The sequence below is a fragment of the Ochotona curzoniae genome, unplaced genomic scaffold (genome assembly GCF_017591425.1).
Source record: "Ochotona curzoniae isolate NIBS_2020 unplaced genomic scaffold, NIBS_Ocur_1.0 scaffold_274, whole genome shotgun sequence".
Lineage (NCBI taxonomy): Eukaryota > Metazoa > Chordata > Mammalia > Lagomorpha > Ochotonidae > Ochotona > Ochotona curzoniae.
In genome coordinates this window covers 989710-999296 of record NW_024467101.1, presented here as the reverse complement: position 1 = coordinate 999296, position 9587 = coordinate 989710, and positions in this window count along the sequence as shown.

Below are 9587 nucleotides of genomic sequence, written 5' to 3'. Positions count from 1 at the left end.
ATATGTGTTTTTGTGTATGTTAAGAGAGACTGGGATTCGGTGACAGGTTTTGGGGGTTCTGCATTTTGACGTTGCCCTCTCTGTTAGTGCACCCATTTATGACCAGCTGCTTTCACTTCATCCAAATCCCACCCAGAGCTCATGTGAGGCTGGTAGAGTTCAGTCCAAGACCTTGAGTCCTTTGCATCCCATGTGGGAGACACAGGTGGAATTCACGGTCCTGTGTTCAGGCCTCAGCCACTGAGACATTTTGGGGAATGAGCAAGAATAGAGAGAATACCATCTCTGTCTGCCTGCATCTCCTTCTCTCTTGGTCACTCTGTCCCCAAATTCTAAACTAAAATTTGTTCATTTATCTCAGCCCCGGAGCATCCAGGGTCTGGGACCATCACTGACATTTGTAGGGATTCTTCATGACAAATGTCACAGGTCTAAAGTCACAGGCTGGAGGAAGATACCACATCTCTGGAGATGAAATCTGAAAGAAAGTCACCACAGCCATGCACAGTCTCAAATGAACTTTAGAAACACGATCAAAGATGCACAGCTGACTGCAAAACCAGTGGAGCCCAATCTTTAACAGAATTCCCCTTGTGACATTCCACTCTTTCACAAGATACCATCTCAACCTGTTTCATTATGAGATGGTTGTTTTTGTACCAAAGGCTATCATATACTGTCACCGCCGGCCAGCAGCGGTGACACTAAAAGGACGAGGCACGCTATTGAGTGTCCAGGAAAAGCCGGAACCGCAACTGGACCCCTCACTGTCAAAAGCAGCTGTGTTTAAATCCTTATCTCCGCTGCTCCTGTCCCCATTGGTCTAAGTGTTTCTCCCTGCTTCTCCAGCCCTCTTTCCACCACACTTCCTCCCAGTCTTGTCCCCATTTTCTGCTGCATTTCTCCACTCTTGTCCTCGTCTCTCTGTAGTGCTCTTACTGCTTCTATACCGCTTTTGTATCCCTCTGCCCGCTTTTGTCCCTTCTTGTACTCCTTAGCTTTTCCACCTGAAGATCTTAACCCTTCTTCCCCTCTCTGCTGCTCTGTTCTTCCCATTCCGTCCGTTGTTCTTTCCCCAGTCTTTCTCCTCCTCGCCCCCAGTCTTTCTCCTCATTGCCCCCAAACTTTCTCTGTCTGTCTCTCGCCCCCCAGTCTTTCTTTGTCTGCCTCTCTTAGTAGTCTGTCCATTGCCTAGCTTTTACCGGCTATTTTTATATTGTTCTCCACCAATCACTTCTCCCCATGGGTCCACTTGGCACTATCTGATAGGCCAGTGGCAAAGACATAATTGCAGCAAGGGCATTAGCCTATCCCTGTGACTTTCTGTTTACCTGCTCGTGAGACCAACCTCGCCTCCTGGCCCTGGGCCAGCCGCCATTTGCGACAGCCCCTCTCAATCCCGGAGCTGCTTCAGCACCCCGCTCCCCAAAATATACATTAACCAAAGTGAACATAACAGGTCATAATACTCTAGGGAATTTCATTGTGGCATTGGTTTCCATGTTGGAAGACAATATTTATCAGCAATGTGTTGCTCAGTTTCGCTTCTACTCTGCTGTTACTAAGTCGTGACATAGAGGCTGCCTTCTGGGGAATCAAAGGCTTTAGAAAATCACACACATTGGAACAAGAACATGCGAGAACCTAAAACACACATGAGTGGAGGAGAGCTCAAATTCTGTGAGTTGATGTTGAAGAAATCCTTGAACACGAAGGGGCAGTGGAATGTATAGTGTCCATGTGGATCTCTCAGCTTCTCCATTCCTCTCCTAGAGTGGCTTTGCTAAACTCATAAAGGGACAAATGCCACCTTTAGGGTGGGTAAGGAGACAAGATCAGAGATATCTCTGGATCTTTCTAGGCAGGTGCAGGAAGAAAATTCAAGGAAAAAGTATATCCAACAATCATTCACCCAAACCCAGACCCCTACACCTGGACCACAAGACCCTTTCAGCACGAAGTACTTGGACACAGGAGAGCAGAATACTATCACAATGGAAAATTATTCTTCCTATTTTGAAGGAAATTTCTGATTCGTATTCATTTAATGCATTTAATGCATTTTTTTTTTGAGTGATAGTCTCATTTTTGTTCACGACTATGTCTGAAAACGCAATCACACACTTAGTTCCAAGAGCAAGACCTTGGACAAGAAATAATCCAACTGAGTACTCACACATTCTATTTTGGCACCAAAGTCTGTACTGTTTTGGGAATAGGATGCACATAGGAATGATGGGCAAAGTTCAGAGTTTCATCCTGCCCTAAAGGTGCATTAATTTGCATCCCTTGCCACAGTAGGAGTCCAGAGAAACCTTCTATTTTAATGATTTTTTTAAGTTTTATTTTTATTATTTTTTTATTGGAAAGGCGGATATACAGAGAGGAGAGACAGACAGGAAGATCTTCCGTCCGATGATTCACTCCCCAAGTGAGCGCAACGGGCCGATGCTATGCCGAGCCGAAGCCCAGAGCCTCTTCTGGGTCTCCCACATGGGTGCAGGGTCCCAAAGCTTTGGGCCATCCTTGGCTGCTTTCCCAGGCCACAGGCAGGGAGCTGGAAGGGAAGCGGGGCTGCTGGGATTAGAACCGGCGCCCATATGGGATCCTGGGGGTGCAAGGCGAGGACCTTAACCACTTGCGCCACTGCGCTGGGCCCTATTTTAATGATTCTTAAATGTATGTAATGTGAAAATTAAGCTACTAAGTTAAGAAGGACATTGAATACTGTCATAGGATGTGATTAGACAAGAAACTGTAGCATGAGAAATGTGGACCTTTCAATTCTGAACCCTTAACTTCATGCAGTTCAAAAAGCATGTGTAATTGTTATGCTAACTAGAGTACCTATCAAAAGCATACATATGCCTTGGAATGCCACCCAGCCAACAAAAGAATGAAACCTTGTCTCTGCAATAAATTGGATATAACTGTAGACCGTTATGCATGCCAAAATAGGCCAGTGAAAAAAACAATCTGATGTGGTAGTGAAAATACAAAAGGGTCTGATGTGAAAGTCTAGTGGCTAAGTCATGTGCTGGCATTACAGATGGATGCCAATTCCTCTCCAGAATGCTCCACTTTCCATTCAGCTCCTTGTTTGTGGCCTGGGAAAGCATCAGAGGATGTCCAAAGCCTTGTGAACCTGCACCCATGTGGGAAACCTGGAAGAAGCTCCTGGTTCTGGCTCCTCAACAGCTCAGATCTGGCCTTTGTGGATATTTGGGGGTAAACCAGCAGATGGAAGATATAATAATTCTCTAATTAAATATTTCTACAAATCATATTAGCTTTCCAATAAAATTTTTAATTTTAATTTTAAAAAGTGTAGTGGACAACATGGGTGAGGAAGGAGTGTACTGTGGGAAGTACACTAAATGCCTACTATGAGATACATGAAACCTGCTCATTTTATACAAATAAAACAAAGTGTTTCAAGCGTAATCCACACACAAGATGCATTCTGCAAAATCAATGCAGTGCACTTAAAGTGGTCTCAGAATCAGAGACGACCTGAAATGTATAAACTTTGAATCTCATATATTGAATTTTTAGTCATTCATCTTCTGTGGAGTATTTGGTTTTGATGATTGGCATGTGCTAATGTATAAACACAATTAAATAAATATAAAGGGAGCAAATTAATATTTAGAGTTTCAAGAAAATAGTTATACATCCCATGGTACTCTTCCTCGATCACTCGCTCTCACCATCCCTCCACCTTCCTTTCTTACTCCAGTATGATCTTCACTCTGAGTATGTGGTCCAGCTTAGAAGTTATTCCAGTGAAATCTGGTTCTTGAAATCTTTCGTGATTTTGCAGAAGAGAATCTCAATAATAACCTATGTTAATGCAGGTATAACAAATATAATATATGTCCATGTAGCAATGAATACCACTGACAAATATAAGATCAAATGCCGAAAACAAGAAGCTGGGGATTCCTTGTCATGTCCTAGTTGATGTAGACATTCATCACTGTATCTGTGCACAAATGCAGGGTAAAAGGCCAGCACAAAATCAACGTTATAGGGGTAGAGAGCATCTGTCTCATGGATGTGGAAGACCTGAGAGAGCTTTAGGTCTGCCTCTGTGCTATGACTGCAGGTAGGATTTGGACCTTGACAAATCTGAACACAACAAGACCTGTGTCTCTAGCACACAACTGTGCTTGGGTGATCCCAGGGACCTGATCAAGACCAACTTCTCTTTTCTACATCTTGGAGAAAGCGTAGTATACCTGTGATATGACATAATGTGATTTTGTTTCAACAGGCAAGAATGTCCCCAGAATACAAAATCATCAATACTGGATTTGCCCGACTTTGATGCTTGTGTCTTGGGAACAACAACTCTATAGGACTAAAATTGCCTTACTGTGCAGAATAGCATCCCTGGGGACAGTGATGTGTGCAGGGGCTGAAGTCCCACAGAGAAACATGCCTAATGAGCAGGCATAAGGATTTAGGCACAGCTCTCCTGCCAGGAACCACCATCTTGGCAGTCTGGGATTTGATTGTGTCTAGCTCAGGGACAGACTCTTGGCTGCTTCATGCAGCCTTGATTGGGGACAGTGTTCCCCTCTGCATCTGGAAGCTCACACAGAAATGTTTGTATTTCCAAGTAAACACCTGCCTCTCTGAGACCCCTCCAGGTAAATCTTAAAGTCCAGCAGGTGCCGCAGAAAAGGCTCAGAAGAAAACAGCCAAGAGCTTTCACCTGCGGCCACATGAGAGCCACACTATATAGACCTGGGCCAAGAGGGGGCAGGGTGCAGGGAAGTCTGCTTGCAGAGTCATGATTTCCGTGAAATGGTTGTGCCTGAGGATGAATAGGCAAGTTTTCACAGAACTCAGCAAGACCGGGTCGCAGGGGATCAGGAAGTGAATGTACCTGAAGCCTATGAAAGCAGGGAATGGGACAGGTCACAAAGAAGAGGTGTTTCTAATGGTTTGTTCAATGAAGGGCTATAGAAAAAAGGTGTTGGCTGTGGAGGGCTGTCCAGGGACATGAGGGCAGGTCATTGTTATCTGTGAGATGGGTCTAGTGAATATGCTTTGATATTAATAAGAAAACTCCATACTCTAGCTGCAGAAGCAGTTCTTGTGTCACACACATTGTAGCTTCTTCTACTGTGTGGTTGATTCACAGAAGGAAAAAAAAAAACGTTTATGTGGTAAAAGGGTTGCATTCATGAACTTATCTCCCGTTTCCAAGAGGTCTTCAGAGATCTCATGGGAAATCAATATTATGTTAAAAACCGACTATGCATGACTTTTAAGAAACTGTGTGCATGAAGCATAGCTCTTAATTTCTTTCTTCTCTGTGAAAATTTGAGTCCATTTGCATTTTCTTAGATCTGCAGCTGAAGATACGGGTTGGTGAGATGTTGCCTGAACTGCAATTTTCTGGGTATGTGTATTTTTGATTTGTAATTGTACGACAGTACTTGTTGGAGGCTGTCAGTTTCTAGATATATTTCCAAAAATTATATCCCTTACTTCTTGATTCTGAAACCAATTCTTATCATTTGATTAAACAGCACATCATCTTTCATTAGAATGTTTGAATCTTAATAACCATCTTATGAAATTACACTGTTAGAGATTGTTTTTTTTTCCACCATTTTTATCATTTATTTCAAATTTCAGAATAGTTGAAGTGTAGGACTGAGGAAGTGTGAAAGGTTAGCATGTCACTGTGCTCATGAAAAATGTATTAGATTTCATCCCTTTGCATAAAATAAAGTTCAAAATTGTTAAACCTTAAAATTAAAAAAAAATTAAATTAATTATAACTGTCACCACTGGGAGAAAAAAAAATGAAATACCCACCTTCAATGCTGTATAAAACATTCATCCCTCTCATAGTCTTTTTTTTTTTTAAGATTTATTTATTTATTGGAAAGTCAGAATACAGAGAGGAGGAGAGACAGAGAGGAAGATCTTCCGTCCGATGATTCACTCCCCAAGTGAGTGCAACGGCCAATGCTATGCCGAACTGAAGCCAAGATCCAGGAACTTCTTCCGGGTCTCCCACGCGGGTTCAGGGTCCGAAAGCTGTGGGCCGTCCTTGACTGCTTCCTGGGCCACAAGCAGGGAGCTGGATGGGAAGCGGGGCTGCCGAGAATAGAACCAGCACCCATATGGGATCCTGGCACATTCAAGGCGAGGATTTTAGCTGCTAGGTCATGCTGCCAGGCCCCCTGTCATAGTCTTTTAAAAAGACTCTCTATGTCCAATGCACATACTCATGTAGTTTCTATGCAAATACATGAAAATAATCCTTTAAACAACATGAGTTCTTGTCAAAGCAGGAGGATCTGCTCAGCTGAAGATCTTATCTGTGTCTTTCTACATTCTCACCTACATTCATTTTTACCATAAGGTATCTGATTCTGTATTTTCAAACATGTTTTTCATCTATTTTTTTTTTTAAGAAGGAGCGACACACGGGGAGAGAATGAGTGCCTGCGTTTAATCTGACAGCCAGGGCTGGCCAGGCTGAAGTCAGGAGCCAGGAACTCCATCTGGATCTTCCATGTGGAGGACAGGGATCTAACCACTGCAGTCAGCTTCTTCTGCCTTCCCAGGTGGCAGGAACTTCATCTGGGTCTCCCCTCAGATGAGGAGTGGGGTCAGCTTCTGCTGCCTTCCCAGGTGCCGCCCCAGAGCTGCATCTGCAGCAGAGCAGCTGGGACTCAAACTGCAGCTGTGATAAGGGATGCCAGCCTTGTCAGAGGTGCTTAGCTTGTTACAGACACCATAATTCAAGTCTCTAGCTCTTGTGATCATTTTAACAATATATGAGGTGGGGACCCACTCTATGTTTTTGCAGGCAGATAGATACCTGTGCCAGAACTTATGAAACCTTTCAAACTTTGCTATCTAAATTGTAACACTATTTTGCTGTGGACTCAATTTTTTTCTTGAATACTCTACCTTAGTCTACTCACTTTATGTTTGTTGTCATGAACCCCACATGATGTGAAATAATATCCCTGATGTAAAGAAAGAATATTATATATGCATAGAACATCTACATAGGAAGGGAATATTATAGATGTGAAACACTGTTAAATTTGAAAAACATTTTAAATTAATAAATTTAAAATAAAGAAAAGTTGCAAGTGATTTAACACCCATATATATAAGACAATTATTAATCAAAATAATCAATTATGACATTGAATCTTCTCTATGCCAGAATATTCCATGTCATACATTTTGTAATCAGATAGTCACTAATTGATTTATGAATACATGTTTGTGTTAAACTGTTGCTATGCAATCATGTTGGAGACTTTCTTTCGTTAAACTTTTTTGGAGACACCTGATGGTTTGATTCTTCTCCTGTTCTTGCCATTTCCTTATTGAAATCTGTTTCTGTGTTATGCACCCCTATTCATTGGGCCATGTCAGGATTGGAAGAGAAATAAGGTTAAGGCGGCTGCTCATTTAGCCCTTCTCGTAGCAAAGAGAAGATACCACATAATTAAAGAAATGCCTGTGACACAATGTCTTGAGGGACGCATGTTGTGGAGAATGTGATTCATGTGCAATTATGAAGTAGTTACTTTTGTGAAGAATGTGGGCAGTACAGACTGTGTGTGTTGGAGAAAAAAAAAAAAAAAACAACGAGGACCAGAGAGTGCTCAATGGGTTTGTGAGACAAGAGAAAAAAAAAATCAGAATAACAGAATCACAGATATGACATCCCTGAAAAGGACAATGAAGGCCTGCCCTTAGCAGCCGTCAGACCTCATAGAAACCAAGGGCTCCAATAGTATGCAATAAATGGGAAAAAATTCTGGTTGACACAACAAGTTCCAAGTCAGATATTGCTGTTCTTGGGTGCTGCCTTTGGGGAATTGCTGGTTTATTCTCTGCTCATTTTTTTCCCTATCATAGTGCTCATTGTAAATGTTTCTCAGTGCTGCTGAGATATCATCATCACCATTAGCTCCTTGATTTTTAACCTTCTGTTTTCTGCTGGGCATTAAGGATTTATAATTGGAATGGTATGTGTCCAACACCAGTGAAAGTTCTTCTAATGATCTCTTCAGAGATCCCTGATCTTGTTAGATCTTCCTGAGGGACAGTCCTATTTATTTGGCAGTTTAAAACATTATTCTGTACAAAGCAGATAATGGACACATAGAAATGTAGCCAACGGGAGAGTCACAAGCTCAACGTAAAGTGTACTGTTTGCACTGTCAGGATAGTTGGTGTGACCGTAACAACCCCACAGAGCTCCTCTCCAATGATGTGACTGGGATGGGTACAGAGTTCGTGCCACATGAAGAAAGGCAGCATGGTTGTCACCTGTGTGTCATAGGGACTTGAAGGAAATGGTAGAAAAACAGGAGTAAGAGAAGTATGAATTTCCACTAACTTCCTGACGCTCCCATATGCCCGGAGTGTACATGCATATTACTGTGTGTGCATGCACGTGTGTGAGGTGGTGAGCAAAGACAGTAACAGGAAAAGGCACCTAGGCTCATCACATATTCTCCAATGTGCACTGGTTCAAGTTCATGGTTATTTCACTTTCTCATGCCAAAAAGACTAAACTGTCCTTTGAATGCTGACTGTTTCACAAGGTTGCGATTTTTCTCACTCGTGGACAGTGGGCAGTGAGGCACAGATCCCATGGGGCTGTGCAATCTCCAACTGCCAAATATAAGCTGCTAAAGCACAGTGTTCAAGAGCTTCTCTCTTTTCATGATATGTTTTGGTTAAGATGGGCATGTTACAATTCAGGAGCACTGGTGTCCTCAATTGGCACACATAATACAGTAGCCAAAACACACAAGCAGAGGCGGAAATAGGGCGGCACCCTTTTCACATCCAGAAAGGTGTTTGTAGCTAATCAAAGATGAAATGCAGTGACTTGGACAGAATGACTCCCTCCATCTTGAAGTGTCATGGGGATGAGTCTAGTGCCTTCCTCAATATTCTCTAATCTATCTTTCAGCCCTTTCCCTGTTGCTTATTCTTGTTTTTGGATTCTGTTGCAGTGGCATTGATCATCTGAAATGAGCCCCTCCACCAGGACTCTGCATGGCCCATGGCTCTTGTCAGACACACCATTTCCAAGACAATTTTGTGCACCTGCATTATGTTCATTGAGATCATAATCTTTGACCAAATACCACATTATTTGCTGAGCTTGCTTGATCTGGAGATACAGGAAAATACAACCCAATTTACCCTTGCTCTCTTAGACTTGATCCCTTTCCTTTCCTGCATAGCTGTGCATCCAGTGATGCATTTCATGGTTTGTCTTGTCTCCTTTATTCTTAGGAATGTTTGTTTCTCAGGGCTGCTCACACACTGTTGAAATGTGCCTGGAACTTGATGATTCAACATCCTGTGCTCAAGGGCATCACGGAATCTCATTGTAGCTGCAGCAGGCACAGTGTCACGAGGAAGTGGACATCATCAGAGAGGAATTCTACACGAGAGAACAGAGGCATTCTGGGGACACTCAGACTGACATGAAGAACACACATCATGGTTCTGGCAGCATGTAACTAGTGCTCACATCTACCCATTTTTCACCTTTTGGTAGTCACATGGCTGAC